General features: G+C 41.9%; 1 protein-coding gene and 1 long non-coding RNA gene across 2 annotated transcripts in view; both read left to right on the forward strand.

Annotated features, from left to right (window-relative positions):
• The window catches only part of LOC126082493 (uncharacterized), a 147,298-nt gene that overhangs the window by 60,807 nt on the left and 62,162 nt on the right, over positions 1–24,329 (forward strand). The window lies entirely within an intron of this gene.
• Positions 18,948–20,025, forward strand: LOC126082706 (uncharacterized). Its single transcript, XR_007518619.1, has 3 exons — positions 18,948–19,071; positions 19,200–19,365; positions 19,545–20,025. It is a non-coding gene; the product is annotated as an uncharacterized LOC126082706 (long non-coding RNA).

A 24,329-nucleotide genomic window follows, 5' to 3' on the forward strand; every position in this document is an offset into this window, starting at 1 on the left:
GCAGGGTATGTTTTTCCACTTAAGTATGTCCTTTTGAATTTCTTGTAGCAGGGTTTTATAGTTTTCTTTGTATAGGTCTTTTACATCCTTGGTAAGATTTATTCCTAAGTATTTTATCTTCTTGGGGGCTACTGTGAATGGTATTGCTTTGGTTATTTCCTCTTCAGTGTTCTTTTTGTTGATGTAGAGGAATCCAAGTGATTTTTGTATGTTTATTTTATAACCTGAGACTCTTCCAAACTCTTCTATTAGTTTCAGTAGTTTTTTTGAGGATTCCTTAGGGTTTTCCATGTATACGATCATGTCATCTGCAAATAGTGATAGCTTTACTTCCTCCTTACAAATCTGGATACCCTTTATTTCTTTGTCTAGCCTAATTGCCCTAGCTAGGACTTCAAGTACGATGTTGAATAAGAGCGGTGATAAAGGGCATCCTTGTCTGGTTCCCGTTCTCAAGGGAAATGCTTTCAGGTTCTCTCCATTTAGAGTGATATTGGCTGTTGGCTTTGCATAGATGCCCTTTATTATGTTGAGGAATTTTCCTTCAATTCCTATTTTGGTAACAGTTTTTATCATAAATGGGTGTTGAACTTTGTCAAATGCCTTTTCTGCATCTATTGATAAGATGATGTGGTTTTTATCTTTTGTTTCATTTATGTGATGGATTACATTAATGGTTTTTCTGATATTAAACCAGCCTTGCATACCTGGTATAAATCCCACTTGATCAGGGTGAATTATTTTTTTGATGTGTTGTTGGATTCTATTGGCTAGAATTTTGTTGAGGATTTTTGCATCTATGTTCATGAGGGATATAGATCTATAATTTTCTTTTTTTGTAATGTCTTTACCTGGTTTTGGTATCAGGGAGATGGTAGCTTCATAGAATGAGTTGGGTAGTTCAAATCCACCAACTGCTCCTTGGAAACCCCATGGAGCAGTTCTACTCTGTCCTCTAGGGTCCCTATGAGTCAAAATCGACTCAACAGCAATGGATTTGGTTTTTGGTTTTAAGTATACAAGTTCAATGAGTTTTGACAAATGTGTACACGGGTGCAACCACCTCTACCATCAAAATATGAAACATTTTCAACTCCAGAAAGTTCCCTTGGCCTCTGCATTCTCCCCACCTCCAGCCCAGGCAACCACTGATTTGCTTTCTGTCACCATAGATTCGTGCTATGCCTGTTCTAGAATATTTCAAATGTATGCAATTATACTATATGTCTTCTTTTATGTATGGCTTTTGCACTCTGAATAATGATTTTGAGATTCATCCTTGTTGTTGCATGGATCCATAGTTCCTTCCTTTTTATTTAAAATGCTGATTTTTCAAATAGCAGACCATTGTTCAGTGTAGCATTCAGCAAGATGAGCAGACTGAGGAAGTCCTTTTGGTCTAAAAATTCCATCAACTTGTCCTGGAAATGAAGGCCCGAGAATTGCTTCAGGTTAGTAAAGATCACATGTAAGAAGCAGCCAGGCACATGGATTTCTGCACTCCAGGAGCCAAGGAGGGTGGTAGAGATACGGCCTCTGTGAATGATAGAACGAATTACAGAGGATGACAGGGCTATTTGTTCAGTTCTGCTATGAGCTCAGCAAAATGTGACAATCCTGGGAAACATAAATATATATTGCTCTATTTATATATGTGTTTGTCTCAGGAGACCTGGTGGGGAGTGGCGAATAGAAGAGTGTGTTTCCTGAAGGGTTCGAGGTAACTGGGCAGAGCAGAGCCTGTCCCAGGTGGGGCATTGATATGTAGCAATAAATAAAAATCACAGTGACAGCTAGTATTTCCTGAGCACTCACTACGTGCCCGGCACTTTTAATTTTTTAAGTTTCATTTATTTTGTTGTTGTTGCTGAGAGTATACACAGAAAAACATATGCAGATTTCAATAGTTTCTGCTCATAGCATTTAGTGACATTCATTACATTCTTTGAGTTGTGCAACCATTCTCACCCTCCTTTTCTGAGTTGTTCCTCCCCCGTTAATATAAACTCTCTGCCCCCTAAGGTTCCTATCTCATCTTTCAATTTGATCCCATGTAGATAGTTCTTAGAAGAGCACAATGCTCAAGGCATTCATTCTTTATTAGTTAAGCTAAACTATTGTTAGGTTTTAAGAAGACTCCAGGGGATATTTTTGGTTTAAGGTTTAAAGACTATCTCAGGGCAATAGTTTAAGACATTCATCCAATCTTCATGGCTCCAGCAAGTCTGCAGTCCATGAAAATTTGAAATTCTGTTCTGCATTTTCCTCCTTTTGATCAGGATTCTTCTATAGAATCATTGATCAAAATGTTCAGTAATGGTAGCCAGGCATCATCCAGTTCTCATGGCAAAGGAGGCAACTGTTCATAGAGGCAATCAGCTACACATTTTATGTCCTCTATTCCTGATGCTCCTTCTCCCTCTGTTGCTCCAGGTGAATAGAGACCAGTTGCTGTGGCTTGGATGGCCACTTGCAAGCTTTAAAGACCCCAGGCACTACACAACGAACTAGGAGGTAGAACAGAGAAGCTAAACATGTGATTAGGCCAATTAACAGGAATATCCCATGAAACCATGACCCTAAACCTCCAAACAAAGAAGCCAAATCCCATAAGTTGTTTGGTTGTACACAAACAGCCTCAGTAGCTACTCTTTTTGTTGTTGTTATTGTTATAAATATATCTGTCATACAACTTTTGCCAATTCAGCTTTTTACAGGTATACAACTTATTGACCACAGTTACAAAAATTGGCTGTGCAACCCTACCCTTAATCAATGCAATATTTCTATCACCATTAACACCTCCCCCCTTTTCTTCTTTATCCTACCCCTGGTAACCACTAATAAACTTTGGTCTCATGCATTTGCCTTTTCTTGTTTTTTTATATAAGTGAGGTCTTACAGTATTTGTCCTTTTGTAATTGACTTACTTCACTCAGCATGATGTCTTCAAGCTCCATCCATATTGTAGCATGTATCAAGCTTTGTTTCTCCTACTGGCTGAATAGTATTCCACTGTATGCATGTGCCACATTTTGTTTATTTCTTCATCTCTTGATGGGCTTTTAGGTTGTTTCTACCTTTTGGCTGTTGTGAATTGTACTGCAGTGAACATTGGTGTACAAGTCTTTTTTTGAGCCTCTGCTTTCAAGTCTTTTGGGTGTATACTTAGGACTGGAATTGCTGGGTCATATGGTAGTTCTATTTTTAGTTTTTTGAGGAACTGCCACACTGTTTTCCATAATGGCTGTGCCATTTTGCATTCCCACCAGCAATGGATAAGCATTCCAATTTCACTATATCCTCACCAATATTTGTTATTTTCAGTTTCTTTTTTCTTAGCCATCCTAGTGGGAGTGAAATGGTAACTCATTGTCGTTTTGATTTACATCTCTCTGATAGCTAATGATGCTGAACATCTTTTCATGTGGCTATTTGAATGTCCTCTTTGGTGAAATGTCTATTCAAGTCCTTTGCCCATTTTTATAATTGGGTTGTCTTTTTGTTGTCAAGCTGTTGAAGTTTTATGCATATTTAGGTTATTAGATTCTTGTTGACTGTATGGTTTCTGAAGGTATTCTCCCAGTTGGTACCTTGTCTATTTACTTTTTTGGTAAAGTCTTTTGATGAACAAAAGTTTTTAATTTTTGTGAGATCTTGTTATTTTATTTTGTCTTCTGTTGTTTGTGCTTTTGTTATTATATTAGATAATCCATTATTGAAAGGTAGGCCTGACTGCATAGCCCCTGTTTGTTTTTCTAAGAATTTTATTTTTTTAGTTTGCATATTTAGGTCCTTAATTCATTTTGAATTTGTTTTTGCGTATGGTGTGAGGCATGGATACTGTTTCATTTTTCTGCATGTGGAAATCCAATTTTCCCAGCACAATTTATTGAAGAGACTCTTCTTTATCCATCAAGTGGACTTAGCACTCTTGTCAAAAATCAGTTGACCATAGATGTGTGGGTTTACTTCTGGACTCTCAATTCTATTCCATTGGTCTATGTGTCTATTGTTATACCAGTATGAGGCTGTTTTGATTATTATAGCTGTATAGTATGTTTTAAAATCAGGAAGTGTGAGTTTCCTACTTTGTTCTTCTCTTTCAACATGGTTTTAGCTATTCTGGGCCTCTTGCCCTTCCATATAAATTTGAGGAATGGTTTTTCTATTTCTGTAAAGAAGGCTATTGGAATTTTGGTTGGGATTATGTTGAATCTATAGATCGATTTGGGTAATGTTGACACCTTAACAATATTAAGTCTTCCAGTCTATGAACATGGAACATTTTTCCATTTATTTAAGTCTTCTTTAATTTCTTTCAGCAGTGTTTTATAGTTTTCATGGTTTAAGTCCTTCACCTCCCTGGTGAAAATGATTCCTTAGTATTTTATTCTTTTAGATGCTATTGTAAATGGAATTGTTTCCCCAAATTCCCTTTCAGATTTATCACTGCTAGTATTTTTTATTTTTTTTTAGTATATAGAAACCTAACTGATTTTTGTTTGTTGTCTTTGTACCCTGCAACTTTGCTAAATTTCTCTATTGGGTCTAGAAGTTTCCTTGTGACTCTTTTAAAATTTTCTATATAACAGATCATATCATCCATGAATAGAGATAATTTGACTTCTTTTCCATTCTGGATGCCTTTTATTTCTTTCTCTTGTCTTATTACCCTAGCTAGAACTTCTAATACAATATTGAATAGAAGTGGTGAGAACGAGCACCCTTGTCTTGTTCCCGATTTCAAAGGGAAAGTTCTCAGTTTTTCTCCGTTAAATATAATGTTTGCTACTAGCTGCTGACTTTTCATATATGCCCTGAATCATATTGAGAAATTTCCCATCTATTCCAATCTTCTTTAAGGTTTTCATCAAGAAAATGTGTTAGAGATAACTGGGAGCTCCTGACAATCAAACACGTATGCTCATCTAAAGACTTCACCAAAAGAGTAAAAAGACCACCTACAGACTGGGAAAGAATTTTCAGCTATGACATCTCCGACCAGCGCCTGATCTCTAAAATCTTTATGATTCTGTCCAAACTCAACCACAAAAAGACAAACAACCCAGTCAAGAAGTGGGCAAAGGATATGAACACGTACTTCACTAAAGAAGATATTCAGGCAGCTAACAGATACATGAGGAAATGCTCTCTATCATTAGCCATTAGAGAAATGCAAATTAAAACTACAATGAGGTTCCATCTCACTCCAACAAGGCTGGCATTAATCCAAAAAACACAAAATAATAAATGTTGGAGAGGCTGCGGAGAGATTGGAACTCTTATACACTGCTGGTGGGAATGTAAAATGGTACAACCACTTTGGAAATCTATCTGGCGGTATCTTAAACAGTTAGAAATAGAACTACCATACAACCCAGAAATCCCACTCCTCGGAATATACCCTAGAGAAATAAGAGCCTTCACACAAACAGATATATGCACACCCATGTTTATTGCAGCTCTGTTTACAATAGCAAAAAGCTGGAAGCAACCAAGGTGTCCATCAATGGATGAATGGGTAAATAAATTGTGGTATATTCACACAATGGAATACTATGCATCGATAAAGAACAGTGACGAATCTGTGAAACATTTCATAACATGGAGGAACCTGGAAGGCATTATGCTGAGTGAAATTAGTCAGAGGCAAAAGGACAAATATTGTATAAGACCACTATTATAAGATCTTGAGAAATATTATAAACTGAGAAGAACACATACTTTTGTGGTTATGGGGGGGAGGGAGGGAGGGTGGGAGAGGGTTTTTTACTGATTAGTAGATAAGAACTGCTTTAGGTGAAGGGAAGAACAATACTCAATACATGGAAGGTCAGCTCAACTGGACTGGACCAAAAGCAAAGAAGTTTCTGGGATAAACTGAATGCTTCAAAGGTCAGCGGAGCAAGGGCGGGGGTTTGGGGACCATGGTTTAAGGGGACTTCTAAGTCAATTGGCAAAATAATTCTATTATGAAAACATTCTGCATCCCACTTTGAAATGTGGCATCTGGGGTCTTAAATACTAACCAGCGGCCATCTAAGATGCATCAATTTGTCTCAACCCACCTGGATCAAAGGAGAATGAAGAACACCAATGTCACAGGATAACTAAGAGCCCAAGAGACAGAAAGGGCCACATGAACCAGAGACTTACATCATCCTGAGACCAGAAGACCTAGTTGGTGCCCGGCCACAACCGATGACTGCCCTGACAGGGAGCACAACAGAGAACCCCTGAGGGAGCAGGAGATCAGTGGGATGCAGATTCCAAATTCTCACAGAAAGACCATAGTTAATGGTCTGATTGAGACTAGAGGAATCCCTGCGGTCATGGTCCCCAAACCTTCTGTTGGTCCAGGACAGGAACCATTCCCGAAGACGACTCATTAGACATGGAAGGGACTGGACACTGGGTAGAAGAGAGATGCTGATGAAGAGTGAGCTATTTGTATCAGGTGGACACTTGAGACTGTGTTGGCATCTCCTGTCTGGAGGGGGGATGGGAGGATAGAGTTGGAAGCTGGCAAAATTGTCACGAAAGGAGAGACTGGAAGGGCTGACTCATTAGGGGGAGATCAAGTGGGAGTATGGAGTAAGGTGTATATAAACTTATATGTGACAGTCTGACTTGATTTGTAAACGTTCACTTGAAGCTCAATAAAAGTTAAAAAAAAAAAAAAGAATGTGTTGGATTTTATCAAATGCTTTTTCTGTAGCCATAGAGATGATCATGTGGCTCTTTTCCTTTGTTCCACTGATGTGGTATATTATGTTGATTTTCTAATGTTGAACTATCCCGGCATTCCTGGAATAAATCCCACTTGGTCATGGTGTATGACTCTTTTAATAGGTGGTTGGATTCTGTTTGCTAGTATTTTGTTGAGGATTTTTGTATCTATATTCATAAGAAATATTGGCCTGTAATTTTCTTTTCTTGTGGTGTTTTGTTTGAGTATTAGGATTATGTTTGCTTCATAGAATAAATTAAGGGTATTTCTACCTTCTCTGTCTTTTAAAATGGTGTATTGACATCTCCAACTATTATTGTAATACTATCTGTTTCTTCCTTCAATTCTATCAGTGTTTGCTTTATGTATTTAGGTGCTCCAATGTTGGATGCATATATATTTATGATTGTTAAATCTTCTTGATTAATTGACCCTTTCATCACTATATAATGTCCAACTTTATCTCTTCTAACAGATTTTGTCTTAAAGTCTACTTTGCCTGATATTGAGATTGCCACCCTTGCTTTCTTTTGATATAATATTTGCATGGAATATTTTTTTCCCCATTCTTTCACTTTCAACATATTTGTGTCCTTAGGTTTAAGGTGTGACCCTTGTAAACAGCACAGAGTTGGATCATGTTTGTTTATCCATTCTGCCACTCTATGACTTTTGATTGGAGTATTTGGTCCATTTACATTCAATGTAATTACCAATAAGAAGTATCTTACTCTGCCATTTTGTTATTTGTTTTTTGTGTGTCTTAAGCCTTCTTTGTCTTCATCCTTTACTGCTGTTTGCCTTTGTGTTTCATCAGTTTATTGTAGGGAGTCTTTTTGGTTCCCTTCCCCTTTTCTTTTGTGTTTGTATTTTATGTATTTTCTTAGTGATTATCATGGATATTACATTTAACAGCTTGTATTTATAACATTCTGGAAACCCTGGTGGTGTAGTGGTTAAAAGCTGTGGCTGCTAACCAAAGGGTCAGCAGTTCAAATCCAACAGGCACTCCTTGGAAACTCTGTGGGGCAGTTCTACCCCATCCTGTAGGGTCGCTATGAGTCAGAATCAACTCAACAGCAATGGTTCAATGGGTTATTTATAACATTCTAGGGTAAGTAGGTACCAACTTAAGCAACATACAAGAAATCCTATATCTATACCATTCCACTCCCCCCTTTTGTTGTTATCACTAATTATGCCTTTATATTTCATGTGTCCTGTAACATAATTTTATCCTTGTTTTTTTTATATATTTCTTATTAAAAGACGAAATATTTAGAATTATCAAGCATGAATACCTTATTACTAGCCCTTATACTTGTCCATGCATTTGCCTTTATTAAGGATCATTGTGTCTTTCCCCTTCCATGTACGGAACTCGCATTAGTATTTTTTTTTTGTATGGGTGGTCTGGTGGAGGGGCCCTGGTGGTGTAGTGGTTTAGTGCTATGCCTGCTAACCAAAAGGTAGGCAGTTTGAATCCACCAGCCACTCCTTGAAAACCCTATAGGACAGTTATACTCTATTTTATAGAGTTGCTCTGTGTCGGAATCAACTCGATGGCAAAGGGTTTGGTTTTTTGGTTTTGGTCTCGTGGATATGAACTCTCTCAGCTTCTGTGTGTCTGGAAATGTTTTAATTTCACCCTTATTCTTGAAGGATACTTTTGCTAAGTGTAGTATTCTTGGTTGGCAGTTTTTTCTTTCAGCACTCTAAATATGTCATTCTATTGCCTTCTGGCTTCCAATGTTTATGAGGAGAAATTGGCACTTAATCTTACTGGGGATCCTTTGTATGTGACTGTTTACTTCTTTCTCGCTGCTTTCAGGATTCTCTCTTTATCTTTGCTTTTTGAGAGCCTGACTATGATGTGTCTTGTTGTAGATGTCTTTGGGTTTATCCTGCTTGGAATTCTTGTAGTTTCTTGTATGTGTAGATTCATGTCCTTCGTGAGATTGGGGAAATTTTTTGTCATTATTTCTTCATATATTCTTTCTGTCCCCTTCTCTCTTTCATCTCCTTTTGGAATTCCCATGAGGTTTATTAGGTTTCTTGTTGTTGTACATAATTCTATTAAACTGTGCTCAAACTTCCTGAGCCTCCATTCTTGTTGCCCTTCAGTGTCTGTAATTTTAACTCTCTTATCCTCTAATTTGCTGATTCTTTCTTCTGCCTGATTAACTCTGCAGGTAAGTTCTCCTGTTGTATTTCTCATTTCAGTTGTTGTCTCTTTCAGTTGTAATAGCTCTTTTTTTAGATCCTCATTTTGTCCTTGCATTGTTTTCCTTATTTCTTTTAGCTCTTTGTCTAAGTTTTCCTTACTTCTTTAATTATGCTTAATGTTGTTGCCTTTTGTTCTTCCATTTTTTTCATTATTTGGTCAACCCTAGATGTGCTTTCACTCCCTTTGTCATGTTCATTTGGATGGGCCATTGTTTCTCTGTTCTTTGTGTGTCTTGTGATTTTTTTGTGGGGGCATTGATATTTTTGAGGATGTTAACCTTCTCAGTTTTCCCCAGTGTTTGTTTGTTTGTTTTAATCTGCACTACTTTTTTCAAAAAACTTTTAGGTGGACAGAGCCTTCAGTCTTTACTTGCTGTTTCCTCTCCTTCTCCCTCCATGATTTAATTAAAAAATAGGATTTGAAAATTCCAGATCTTGGTTTTCAAATTTCAACCTCTCCCAGACACACCACAGAACACACTGTGGTTAATCTGTCCATCAGTGGGCACTGCCACTCAGGTGAGATATCATGTACTAATCAATTTGTCCACCAGGGAGTGCAGTCCACTCTCTGGTTATTACTTACTTCCCTTCTCTGTTTCTGCAACCATGTTTTTAGTCAGAAAACCCATACCCAATGAGCCCCCAGGGTCTGAGTGTTCCCCTTTGGTTGTGCCCAAGGCTTCCTTCCCTGCTTTGTGGGGGTTGCTTATATCTGAGCTGGCATTCAGGGAAAGAATAGGCAGACTTTCTTACATTTAAGAAGGAGGAGGAGGGGCTGGCACTTCCCAGAAGGACCTCTGAGAGATCTGTCTTGTTGGTTACAGAGCCCCAATGGCCCTGTGGTGGTTGGGGGAGAAGTTTGCACTTAGTTGACCTACCTCCTGACTCCACTGATGGAACCTTCTTCAGGAGATTGTATCAGTCCAGCAGCACACAGTTACTAATTGGGGGAGGGTTGTCATGCTTCAAACGGATCACCAGGGAGGTCTGCCTCATTGCTATCAGAGCCTGCCCTGTAGTACGCTTGCTATGGTGTAGCCTCCACTCAAGATGCCTGCTTCCTAGCACACAGCAGCCCCAGTCAGCAGCCTGCAGTGCTGACTGGAAGGGGGAATAGACAGACCTAAACTGATCCCCAGGGGGGTCTGTCCTCTTGATTTCAGAGGCCTGAGCTACAGGGTCCCCAGGGAGGCAAATAGAGTCCTGACTATGGGTGCAGACTCCACTTCAGGGGCCTTCTGTGGCAATTTGCAATAGCCTGGCAACCAAGAAGTACCAGGTGGGGGAGGGGGAGTCATGCTCTGGTCAGATCTCCATGGAGGTCTACCTTGTTGCTATCTAAGTTCCCCCAGTAGATTGTGGGCTGTGAGTGCAATCTTCACTCAATGCTCCTGCTTCCTAGCACACAGCAGTCTCAGTCAGCAGTCCTTAGCCCCAGCTGAAAGTGGGGACAGACTAACCCTTATTGACCCCCAGGGAGGTTTGTCCTGTTGGTTTCACAGGCCAGAGCTCTGATGTACATGAAGAGGCAGGTAAAGTGCTGACTCTGGGAGTAGATTCCACTGCATGGGCCTTCTGTAGCAATTCATAGCAGGCTTGCAACCAACAGTGTCCAGGTAGGGGAGGTGCTGGCACACTCCAAACAGACCCCAGGGAAGGTCTGCCTTGTTGCTATCAAAGCCCTCCCCTCCCCCCAATAATATGTTGGCTGTGGGAGTAGCCTCCACTAAAAGATGCCTGCTTCCTAGAACACAGCAGCCTCAGTCAGCAGTCTTCAGCAGTGACTAGAAGGTGGGGCACACAGACCTGAACTGACTCTCTGGGAAGTCTGTCCTGTTGGTTTCAGAGGCCTGAGCTATGGATTACACAGGGAGGCAGGTAGAGTGTTGAATATGACAGCAAAATCCACTGCACAGACCTTCAGTAGCAATGCGAAATAGTCTTACAGTTGACAGTGTCTCAGTAGGGGAGATACTGGCACACTCCACATGGACCTCTGGGGAGGTCTGCCTTACTGATTCTAGATCAGAAGCTTGGAGTCCTGTCTTTTTGTACAGGCAGAGGCTGTGGTGGTTAGGGAAGCAGGCTTCTCTTCTGGGGCCACTTCCCCAGTTCACAGCAGCTAGTGGCCCCTGTGGGTGGGGGGAGGGGAAGTGGCAATGGGAGAAGGAATTTTCCTGCTGTATGAGACTTGGTGTTAATTTGTTGATTCTTGCTGTCTGTAGTTCTCTATTGCTTTCCTCTGCTCCCGGACTCAGAGTCCCTGAAAGCCGAGCACTGTTTCCTTGTATTTGTGGGGGCGGATCAGAAGAATGGTCTGTTTATGCTGCCACCTTCCCAGAATTCTCCTCCACAGGGTTTTTTTGTTTTCATTAAAAAAAAAAAATTTGTGGTAAATCTATATTTAACACAAGAGTTGCCATTTCAACTATCCTCACATGTACAGTTCAGCGACATTAATTATATTCATCTTCTTGTTCCACCATCACCATTATCTGTCCCTAATTTTTCCGTCACCCTTGACAGAAGCTCAGTGTCCTTCAAGCACTGAGACTTCCTTTGTTCCTTTCTCCCGCCCACTGCTGATAGCCACTAATAAACTTTGGCCTCTATACATAGGGTTTTCAATGGCTGATTTTTTGGAAGTAGGTTGCCATGCCTTTCTTCTGAGGTGACTGAAGGTGGATTTGAACCTCCAAGTTAGCAGCTTTTGGCTAGCCGCTGAGCATGTTAACAATTGCAACATCCAGGGATGCCTTGGACAATGTACTGTTACTATAGTCATTTTACAAATGAGGAAACTGAGGCCTGCATTCTCTCTTTCCTTCTCTTTTTCTTTTACAACCCCTTCCCCATACACATGCATCTGGCTAACTCCTACTCATCCTTCAGATGAAAACTCAAATTTGACTTTCTTTGGCAGCTATCCCCAATCCCCGCAGTCTAGGTCAGGGCCCCTACTTTATACTCTCAGAACCATTCTTTGTAGCACTTATCTTGACCATAATTTTACACTTACCTGTGATTATTTCATCAATGACCATCTCCGTTATTAGGCTGCTGGCTCCCTGAGGTCAGGGGCCGTATCTCTTTTGCTCTTGGCTATATCTCCAGCACACTAGCATAGTGTTTTGAGCATATACACCCACTGTCGTTGACTCACAGCAATCCTATAGGACAGAGTAGAACAGCCTCATAGAGTTTCCAAGGAGCAGTTAGTGGATTTGAACTGCCAACCTTTTGGTTAGCAGCTGTAGCTCTTAACGACTGTGCTATTAGGGCTCATGGGACAGTTCTACTCTGTCACAGGGTGTTTCTGAATCAAAAATCAATTTGATGGCACCTAATGACCACCACAACAACAATTGTCCAATAAATATTTACTGAATGAATGATGTGAAGTTCTATTTCCTCACAGGTGCTCACTGGCCTCTCAGACACTCTGTGGAACAGAAATACATAATGTAACCCCCCGAAGAACAACACAAAATCTCTCTTCTACTCCTGCTCTTCTAGGTGTTAGGGCAAGAACAATAGCCAGGGCAAGGTGAGAGTGCTTTGTTCCAAATAACAACAAAAAAACCCCAAACCTGTTGCCATCAAGTCAATTCTGACTCATAGCAACCCCCATGGGTTATAGAGTAGAACTGCTTCTATAGTTTTCTTGGCTGTAATCTTTATAGAAGCAGACTTCCAGGCCTTTCTTTTGTGATGCCACTGGGTAGGTTTGAACTGCCTGCCTTTTTTGCCACCCAGGGGCCTTACTTTGTTCCATGGGAGTCAAATTTAGAGCCAACTGTAGAGTTGAATCTAGAGGTAGGACTAGAAGGCTTTGTGGAATTTGAATGGATTATTAGGAGGAAATTTCAATAAATGTATTTTAATAAAATACAATATCATTTAAACACACACAAATTCTGAATTCAATACCCATTCTTGGATTCCCATACCTTTCAACAAAAGTAAACTTAGTCCCAAGTTCTTGTTAGAAGCTGATAAGTACCTATTTCCTTCCATTCCAGCAATGCAGGTTCCCCAGATACATAAAATTTACAAACTGTTTTGGAAGTATTTGTGGAGAAAGGTGCCATATAAACATATGAGATTATTGAAATAAATGCTGATTGAGAAATTTGCCAGGTGGATCGTTAAAATAAATTCAGCACACACACTCACACTCCAGCCCAGAATACTTTTCTTCTGTGAAAGCTCTGATCAGCAGGAATACATTTTTTTCTACCAGATAAAAAAAAATAGTTGACCGTAAATCAAGAACTGTGGTTTAATAGTCCCTGGCTTCCTGCTTTTGTTTGCTGCTGTCTCATGCAATCCTTCACCTGCTGGGACATGGGACCTGAAGGATCTTGGCATATTCTCATCGCTGCACATGGAGAGCTGGTGCTTAGCAGCAAGGTAAATATTGGCATGCTGGATGTGAGGAGCAAACATAAATACTTCAGGACACCCTTGGGAAAATTTGTCTCTGGATCTACCATTTTTCGTACCAATAGGCTAGCACAAAATCATGAACTTCCCAAGTTTTTGCCAAATCAAAATAAAAGACTTTTGTAACAACATAAAAACTGGAAAGTGCTTGAGAGCTCAGTGTCCGCCCATGGTGGATACTCAATAAATGCTGAGTGAGTCATTTTAAAGGTCAACACATGCCCTTATTTCCACAAACCCTGGTTACTACATGAAATTACTGAACTGGTCCCCCTGACTTTCTCCTTCATAATCCTGTCAATGTTTGGATGCAGTTACTTAAGCAAACCAGGTTGTTCCATACCTCAGTGCCTTTGCACATGCTGATCCTTGTACCTGGACTGGAATGCTTTCCATTAATCCAGAGGGACTGGGGACATGTTCTGATCTTTCAACACGCAGGACAAAGCTCACCTTTCACTTCTTTTATGAACCTTTTCTGGACTTTTTTTCCCAGTTCCAGAATTAGCCACACTTCCTGACCTTTTAACACTCAGTACGAGGATCACCTTTCACCTCCTTTGTAAGGCTTTTTTTTGGACTAACTCTCCCACTCCCGGAATTAGCTACTTTATCCCGTACAGATTTGACTGCCCTTATCTATTTAACACAAACGTGACTTGGGTCCTCTTGTCAAGTCCCTGCTCACACCCTGCACCCACTTTGAGGCCACATCAGTGCTTCCTTGTAACTTAGTGCCCCTTTGTGACCTCTCAAGCATTATGAATCATATAGGTTTTACGGAAATGTTCACCAGGGAAAAAGTGTGGTGGGTTCACATTGACCACCATATGGCCAAACTTCATAAAGATCCTCATTAAAAATCTTCATTCATTCCAAAAGCCTCTCCTCCCATTGACAGCTGTCTTATCTCCCCTATCTCCTCCAAATCTTCCCTTTCTTCTCTTCTCCAGCCCCACTGGCTCCAGCCTCCTTTCATCCCTGGATTCCTCCCCACCACCCCAATCCCATTTAGCCATTTACCCCCTCAGCCCTTTCTCCATCAACTTGCCTCCTTATGTTTTAGGTCCTATTCATAAAGTAGTCTCTTTGAGATCAAAAACTCTGACAAGGCAGGGGTATTACAAAGAACCAACACCCTTCTTCTACTACAGATTAGGGTAATTTGAGGGCAGGAATCAAGTTTTAGAAATCCCCAATCAAAATATTCATAATCTTTTTGAAATGAAGGATTAAATAAGAGTATGCAGCTACAGAATAAAATTCCTGAAGTCCCAATCTAATCATGATTTTCTCCTGTTTAAAGACCTGCCGTGCCTTCTCAACTAACGCCTTGGCCAACTGGTGGTTTCACCCTGATTTAGCACTCTGAAATAAATGTACGACTAGGAGGTTCCCTATTCTCAAGCCCATTGTACACATTCTTGCCTTCAGGCCTTCATTTGGTTTGCCTTTCCAGGCTTGGAATAAGCTAAATGCTTCATGAAGGCAGGTCACCATCACTCCACTGACGGCCAAGGGAGAGGTAGCTGGTCTGGTCTTGTAGTCCCATTCAAGTTCTCCCACTCTTCGAGGCTCACTAACATTCCTCATTTCATTAGACTCCTTCACTGGGGTCTCCAGCCCAGGCATAATTCTCTCTCGCTTGAGTCCTTAGGATATAAACCTTGGACACATCCACTCTGATGGCATTGAATCATCCCAGCTCTGCTTTGCTATGGGGAACAGGAGCCCTAGCGGCACAAAGGTTAAGTGCTTGGCTGCTAACCTGAAAGTTTGGTAGTTTGAGCCCACCCAGCAGTTCTGTGGGACAAAGTCCTGCTGATCTGCTTCCATAAAGATGACAGCCAAGAAAACCCGATGGGGCAGTTCTACACATGAGTCAAAAATCGACTTGGTGGCACCTAACTACAATAGCACTGCTGTGGAGTATGCTGTGGGGTGTGAGGGTCTGAGATCATCCCTCTTCCCAGACTATAGTCATTCTTAGGGCTATTCACCAAGTTTTTTTTTTTTTTTTGTCTTTCCCCATTTCTAAACTGATGGTAGGTTCGTACTTCTCCAACCCCCTTGATGTTATGGGTAGCCATTCAATTGGCTTTGGCCAATGAAATGTGAGCAGAACTGACATGAGCCCGTTGGGGAAGAAACTTTTTGAGAAAGATGTGTTAAGAGCCAGTGGGTGACTGATCACACTCTTTTCCTTCCTGACATGGTGCATGGCAGTGTTTGAGATATCTGGTCGCTTGTCCATCTGCCTAGGTCCTTGAGTGAGGACCCAGCTGATTTGAAATGGGCATGTGGTGTGAGCAAGAAATAAACTTGTGTTGTGTTAAGCCACTAAGAGTCAGAGGTTGATTGTTACTGCAGCAGAGCCTGTCCTGTCCTGACAGACAGACTATAAGTTCCTTGAGGGCAGCACTCATGCTTATCATTCTATTCCCCAGATGCCATTATGCCTATAGCACAATGCCTAATAGCCATTCAATTACTATTGCTGATTGATTATATAAACTGAGATAATGTAAAATATGATACCAGAGGGTGGGACTTTGTATCAAGACTTCACGTTGAGACTCCAGTCCCTGGAAAAACAAAATAAATGCACAAGATGATTCCAATACTATTATAATAAAAGCCTTGCATACTAGGAGGCATAGCAGTGTCATGGACGGAAATTGGGCTTCGGGCTGGATGGACCTGGGTTCAAGTCCCAGCTCTACCACATTCTTGGCTTCATGAACTTGGGCAAGTTACTTAAGCTCTTTGACTCTTGATTTCCTCATCTAGCATGGAGATAATAATAAATCAACCTACCTCACAGGATTATTGTGGGGATTAAAGGAGAGAGTGTATGTAAGCACCTGGCACATAATGAATGGCCAACAGACATCACTGTATTAGGCCTCTCCTCCCACCATGTGTGTGTGGGCTGGTGTGAATGCTGGCTTAATTCTCTGGGAACTGCTTCTTTTCATTTATGCCCTCTGAGATCTTGTTTACTAGTCTAGTTGGATTTGTTTAGCTTGGTCCACCTCAGATCCTTAGGGCTTTTGCCTTTCCTGCCCCATGCAGACTTGGGCCTTCTGAGAAATTCCATGTGCCACTGGCTGGAGTTGGCAGTATCCTTTGACAAAGGATTCCAAGGGGGCCAAAGTGTTTTTGAGGCAGGCAGTCTGCTGTCAGCATTTTAAACAGAGCCCTCATCCAGGTGGGCGTAGTCAGGAAAGTGAAGTGGAGATGGGCTCTATAGGGAAGAAAGAATGCAAGATGTCATGGGAACCAGCTCCCAGAAGCCCCACCTTGGCCTGTGCCCTGGTTCTATGGACAAGTGATTCCTTGATTGAACCCTGGGATCATATCAGTAATGGGAGCAGGCACGTAGGTGACATTATCCTCAATGACTGACTCCTTTGGGCCCAAGCTGAGGCTTGGCAGGGTAGCTGGGGGGCTTGTGTTTTGTTGGACTCCCAGCCCTGTGAGCTCTGCATTTATGGGTTGGTATGTTATCCCTGACCAAATCCTTGAGGCCAGCTCCCTCCCACCTCCATGGTGTAGCAACAGCCATGATGTGACATGTCCAACCACCCCAAAGGTGCTTGTGTAACTTGTTTTTGAAAGTCTTGGCAAGAGCTCCAATCTCAAAGTGAGAAAGGATATTTACATTCTATTCTAGAAGAACAGTCCTGAGAAGTGTCCTGTGTCAGGGCAGTTCTGGACCAATTCCTGTTCCCCAGCACTTCAGGCAGCTTCTTTCTCTCTGGGATGGCTCTCAGTGCCATGGAGATGGTTTCAGACCTAGAGGAAGCAAGCCTGAGCATGAAAGGAGGTAAGGAGTGAGAAAGCACTGCAAACCCCAGAGCTGCCACTGCCCTGTGTTAACTACCCACACTGGAAAGGTGGGGGAGATTCTGAAGGATACAGTTGTGTTGCCCCAGGGCCTAGCACAGTGCCTGGCAGAAAGCACTGTGCCAGGAGTAGGTGCTCAATTGACATTCACTAAGTAAGTAAATTATGAAAATGTGTGAGCAAAAAAACATGGGAGAGGACACCCTGGTGGAACCTTTTAATTGACACCCCAGGTAACAGCTTTCTCTGTACAGTACTTACCATATTTTTAAGTAAATAACATGCCAACTGCACCCTCCCCCGAGAGGTATTTTTGTAAGTGTGTTATACTAATTGTTTTGTATCAATATGTAAAAAAAATTGGCATAGCAGCCCTTATGAAAATACCTCTGGGGGAAGGGGGGAGGGAGGGTGCAGCTGGCAAACAAACGTAGAAGGTGCGCGTTGTTTGCATAAAAATAAGTCTATTAAGAATAACAATGGTCAAAATCAAAACCAAACCCTTTGCTGTCAAGTCTGTTCTGTCTCATGGCAACCCCACGTGTTACAGAGAAGAGTTTCTCCACAGGGTTTTCTAGGCTGTAATCTTTACGGAAACAGATTGCCAGGCTTTTCTTCCATGGTGCCACTGAGTGGGTTTGAACCAACAACCTTTAGGTTAGTAGATAAGCACAAACCATGTGTACCACCCAAGGACCTCTTACTATTTATTAAATTATAGTCTATGGCAAGCAAAGGCATATATTCTCTCCTTAAATTCCAAAATAGTAAATAATTCTGCAAAACAGGTATTCCTCTCTCCAGTTTAGAGCTAAGGGCACAGGGACTCGTGGGCACAGAGGCAAGTATCTTGCCAAGGCCTCATGGCCTGTGAGCCAGGACCCACAGAACCCCTTGCCAAAGCCCCTGCTTTTCCTCTTCTCTTCCCTTTCTCCATGTTGCTCCTCACCACACTGGTCTCCACATCCTGAAACAGCAGCAGCAAAGAGTAACCTTTAAAGGAGCCTTGAGACAGGGTTGGAGCCCTGGTGGTGCAGTGATTAAGAGCTTGGCTGCTAACCAAAAGTTGGCAGTTGGAATCCACCAGCGCTCCTTGGAAACCCTATGGAGCAGTTCTCTGTCCTATAGGGTCCGAGTTGCAATGGGGTTGGAGGCAGGGATGCCTCTCCCTGGCTGAGGGCTGTTGTACCTTTTTTTCTGGTCATTTCTTTCTCTTGTAAACCGGCTTGAATTCAGTGTGAAAAGAACACCTGGGAAGTGGCCCTATTCCAGATGTCTGCTTTGTCACACTTAAAAACACCCACCCATGTTCAGGGCCTTCTGGTACCTCAGTCTCAGAATCTCTTGGGGGAATACCCTCCCCTCACACACTGCCACACTGTTGCCGCACCGATGCCATGGAGTTGATGCTGACTCATGGCAATCCCACGTCTGTCAGAGGAGACACGTGCTCCATGGGGTTTTCAATGGCTGAATTTTTGGAAGTAGGTTGCCAAGGCTTTTTTTTTTCCTGAGGCACCTCTGCATAGGCTCAAACCTCCAACTTTTCTGTGAGCAGCCAAGCGCATTAACCGTTTGCACTGCTCTAGGGACTCCATGCCACTCATAGCTCTCCCCCTTTCTTCCTCTTCTGGCTGCTTCAAGGCCAGGTTTTCGAGTAGAGAAACCTTGCCCCAAGTATTATTCTATGGGCAGCCCCTGGCACAAAATAAGCTCTCAATAAATAGTCATAGAGTTGAACACTAAATTCTAGACCAAAGAAGAAGAAAAAGCTCTGGATCCAGAAGGAAAGAGAAAAGCTTGGGGGTGGGAAGGTAGTGGCGACAATCAACTCAATTTTCTGTCCTCTCTCTTTCCTCTTCCCCTGCCTGCCTTCCTCCCTCCCTCCCTTCGTGGAAGCTGCTGCAGTATATTTAGTGTTAATGCTGTCTTTTGATTACAGTAACATCCAAAGGGATTGAAAAGCTCCCATCAATGCCAGGAGCAGAAGTACACACTCAGGGGGTTGTTTCCTTGGAAATGTTTCAGCTGCAATTACTCTCCAAAGAGAACTATCCAAAGAACTCCCTTGACCCTTTGGAGAGAAGAAGTAACCATTAAACTGCAAGGTACAGAAAGTCGTTTGCGCGGCCTTTCCCTGTGTGCTGCGTCCACCTTCGGGGGGCACTGGCCCTGGGAGCGCCTCTGACAGCCCATGTATTCAAACGCAGGGGCTGTGGGTTGGCGGAGCGGTGCCTGCTGCCGCCGCCGCGGTGGCTGACATCACGCTGTTGATCTTGTTTTACAGAGAGCAGCCCAGCCTGTTGTGCAGAGTACAGAATGTTCTCTTCTGTGAACTGAGCGTGAACTTTTCCAACCCACTTTGTTAGAGGAGCCACACAGACACGGAGGGAAAAGACAGAGAAGATAACCCCCAAACCATTGAAATCATTGTGTTCTCTCTGATTTTGGCCCAGTTCATTTGCTTTTCACGGCTCGAAATTAAAAATCCCTAGCCTTACACTTCTTGGAAGAACAAAGTGCCTGTGATGGCCTTTCTCGGCATCAGCTTTGGAAATGAACATGTCTGTCATCGGCTTTCTTCAATTTACTTTTTTTTTTTCCTTTCCCTCTTGGGCATTCAAGAAAGAATAACAACAACAAAAGCTACTTTCCTGTAATGGAAAGTAAAGTCACCCGGTGCCTTTGACCTGTCTCTTAGTAGCTTGAGTTATCACAATATTAGAAATCGTCTTCCCCAAGTTGCTGGTATGGTGAGATAATTTATAGTGAAGGCTTTGGATCGTTGGCATTCATATATACATAAATGGCCAAGAGACGCTTCCCAGTGCTTGGTAACCAACCCCCCCACTGCCACCGAGTCGATGCTGACTCACAGCGACCCTACAGGACAGAGTAGAACTGCCCCACAGAGTTTCCATGGAGTGGCTTATGGATTTGAACTTCTGGCCTTTTGATTAGCAGCCCAAGGCTTAACGACTGTGCCACCAGAGCTCCACAATGCTTGGTAAAGCAGTTTGAAAGTCTCTTCAAAAAATACCTTTACCTAGTCTTAGGGCCATATCTCCAGTTTGGGAACACATAGACAAATGGTTTAGGGGGGTGTTGGGAAGATCTGAGGGGGAGATAGGATAGGTGGCCTGGTGTGGTGCAGTGGTTTTCAAACTTACTGTTCTTTATTTTAAATAGCAATGGATTCCCTTCTTTATACAAATTTTACCAGAAAGTTCATTGGTGATGCAGGAAGAGCACTGGATTTGAAGGGTGAGCCATGGGTTTGAGTTTTTTTCTACTCTTGGGTGCACACATGATATTCGGCAAGTCGTGCTTTCTGAAACTTGATTGGCGAAAGGGGCATAACTGGTTACCATCAGTTCTGACTCACGGTGGCCCTGTGTGTGTCAGAGTAGAACTGTGCTCCAGATGGTTTCCAATGGCTGACATTTTGGAAGTAGATCGTCAGACATTTTTTCTAAGGTGTCTCTGGGTGGACTCGAACTGCCAACCTTTCAGTTAGTGAGCACATTAACCATTTGCATCACCCAGGGACTCCAAAAGGGGCACAGAGCTTGCCTTACATACTTGCAGTGTTATGGGGATCAATGAGATGATATGAAAGTTGTTTATAAGGGTCAGGTGCTATATTGATTCAATGAAAGACATTCTGCTCTTGAATTCATAGACTCACCACCTACCTTGTGGTCAGTTTGGTGGCTCTTAGCTTGTGGGCCTTGCTCACTGCTGGCAACTGGGAGATCCCTAAATGAGTATCTTTACCTCTGATATAGTTCCAGTTCCTGGGAGTCCCTGTGACATTTTGTGTTTTTTTTTTTTTTTAAGGCAACATAAATCAGAATAAGCAAAAAACCAAGAATACTGGTTGTTAATTCATTCATTCATTCTATAAATTCCCTTGGATACTTGCTATGTTTAAATTACTCAGCTGGGGTTTGGGGGTTTGGAGATGAGTAAGATACGTTCACTGCCTTCAAAGAATTTATTGTCCAGTGACAGGCAGAAAAAAATATGTACACACACACACACATATAACATTTATAATATAAAGGATGTTGATACCTGCTCAATGGAATAAAAATAATAAACTGAGAAGATACAGTCCTAGGTGGGAGCTGAAGAGTGTTCTTCACAGTAGAAGAGAGGAATCATGAAACTAGATGGCCTTGGTGGTTAATGGAATTGTGTTGTGTATTTGGGTAATGGTGAGTAGATTCTTGTGGCTGAGCAGTTGATGCTAGAGTATATAGAAAGAAGCCAAAATTAGCTTGATCCTAGATCAGAGATGCCTACTTCCCTCTCTGTGTTCGTCATAGACATTGGTATCTTTTCTTGCTGAGTTTGGATGAAGCCTCAGAATCCTTCTCAACACAGCTCTACAAGAAACCACCACTAATCAGTTGGAGTTGGCACTTGAGATAAAACCATTTGTCATTCCTGGCTTGAGCTTTGAATCCCATATTTACATATTTGTATTTCATTTGGTTGTTGTTGGGAGTTATTGCACGTTCTTAAGAATCAGAATGATAGGACTGGTGACGTGATTCAGTCTGTGGTCTTGTAAGGTCATGTGAAGAATCCGTGGGAAAGGGGAAATGAGAAAGGAGAGAATGGAAACAGGGAGGCCAATAAAAAAACTGTGCAAATTGTCTAAGGTGGTGTGAGTGGGAGGAAAGATAGGGTGGATAGATGGGGAGGCGGTTGTTGTTGTTTTTGTTGGAGGTACTGTTGTTCCTACTCATAGCGACCCTGTGCACAACAGAACGAAACACTATCCGGTCCTGCACCATCCTCACAACTGTTATGCCTGAGCTCATCGTTACAGTCACTTTGTCATCGAGAGTCTTCTTTTTTGCTCACCCTCTACTCTATCAAGCATGATGTCCTTCTCTGGGGACTGGTCCCTCCTGATAACATACCCAAAGTATGTGAGATGAAGTCTTGCCATCCTTGCTTCAAAGGAGCACTCTGGCTGCACTTCTTCCAAGACAGATTTGCTTATCGTTCTCGCTGTCCACGGTACATTCAGTATTCTTCATCGACACCATAATTTAAAGCTTCAATTCTTCGGTCTTCCTTATTCCTTTTCCAGCTTTCACATGTATATGAGGTGATCAAAAACACCATGGCTTAAGTCAGGCTCACCTTAGTCCTTAAAGTGACATCTTTGCTTTTTTTTTTTTTTAACACTCTTGCAACAGATTTCCCCAATGCAATGGAAACCCTGGTGGCGTAGTGGTTAAGTGCTATGGCTGTTAACCAAACAGTCGGCAGTTCACATCTGTCAGGTGCTCCTTGGAAACTATGGGGCAGTTCTACTCTGTCTTATAGGGTTGCTATGAGTCGGAACTGACTTGATGGCACTGGATTTGGTTTTTTTTGGTTTGAATGCATTGTTTGATTTCTTGTCTGCTGCTTCCATGGGTGTTGATTGTGAATCCAAGGAAAATGAAATCTTTGACAACTTCAATCTTTTCTGCATTTATCAGGATGTTATTTGTTGGCCCAGTTGTGAGGATTTTTGTTTTCTTTATGTTGAGGTGTAATCCATACTGAAGGCGGTGGTCTTTGATCTTCACCAGCAAGTGCTTCAAGTCCTCTTCATTTTCAGCAAGCAAGGTTGTGTCATCTGCATATCGAAAGTTGTTTAATGAGTCTTCCTCCAGTCCCGAGGCTGTGTTCTTCTTCACAGAGTCCAGCTTCTCGGATTATTTGCTGAGTATATAGGTTGAATAATTATGGTGAAAGGATATAACCCTGATGCACACCTTTCCTGACTTTAAACCAGGCAGTGTTCTGTCGTTCTGTTCAAATGACTGCTTCTTGGTCTAAGTATGGGTTCCTTATGAGTACAGTCAAGTGTTCTGGAGTTTCCATTCTTTGCAATGTTATTCACCATTTGTTAAGATCCACGCAGTCTAACGCCTTTGCATACACAATAAAACACAGGTAAACATCTTTCTGGTATTCTCTGCTTTCAGCCGGGACCCATCTGACATCAGCAATGGTATCCCTGGTTCCACGGCCTCTCCTGCATCTGGTTTAAATTTCTGGCAGTTCCCCGTTGATGTATTATTGCATTTGCTTTTGAATGATCTTCAGCAAAGTTTTACTTGTGTGTGATAGTAACGATATTGGTTGATAATTTCTGCATTCTGTTGGATCACTTTTCTTTGGAATGGGTGCAAATATGGATCTCTTCCAATCGGTTGGCCAAGTAGCTGTCTTCCAAATTTCTTGGCAGAGACAAGTGAGCACTTTCGGCGCTGCATTAATTTGTTGAAACATCTCAATAAGTATTCCATCAACCTCTGGAACCTTGTTTTTCACCAATGCTTTCAGTGCAGCTTGGACTTCTTCCTTCAGTACCATCAGTTCTTGATCATATGCTACCTCCTGAAATGATTGAATGTTGACCAATTCCTTTTGGTACAGTGACTCTGTGTATTCCTTCCATCTTCTTTTGATCCTTCCTGTGTTGTTTAATATTTTCCCCATAGAATTCTTCACTATCGCAACTCGAGGCTTGAATTTTTTCTTCAGTTATTTCAGCTTGAGAAATGGCAAGCATGTTCTTCCCTTTTGGTTTTCTACCTCCAGCTCTTTGGACGTGTCATTATAATACTTTGTCTTCTCAAGCTGCCCTTTGATATCTTCTGTTCAGCTCTTTTATTTCATCATTTCGTTTTTTTTTTTTTTTTTTTACTTTCAAGAGCAAGTTTCAGAGTCTCTTCTGACATCCATTTTAGTCTTTACTTTCTTTCCTGTCTTTTTAATGACCTCTTACTTTCTTCACCTATGATGTCCTTGCACAACTCATCTGGTCTTCGGTCATTAGTGTTCAATGTGTCAAATCTTTTCTTGAGATGGTCTCTAAATTCAGGTGAGATATACTCAAGGTCACCCTTTGGCTCTTGTGGATTTGTTGTAATTTTCTTCAACTTCAACTTGAAGTTGCATATGAGCAACTCAGGGTCTGTTCCACAATTGGCCCCTGGCATAGAAATGATAGTGCTTAGTAATGAGAGATGGAGAAAGAAACCTTGATGATATCTGA

The sequence above is a fragment of the Elephas maximus genome, chromosome 9 (assembly GCF_024166365.1).
Source record: "Elephas maximus indicus isolate mEleMax1 chromosome 9, mEleMax1 primary haplotype, whole genome shotgun sequence".
Classification (NCBI taxonomy): Eukaryota; Metazoa; Chordata; class Mammalia; order Proboscidea; family Elephantidae; genus Elephas; species Elephas maximus.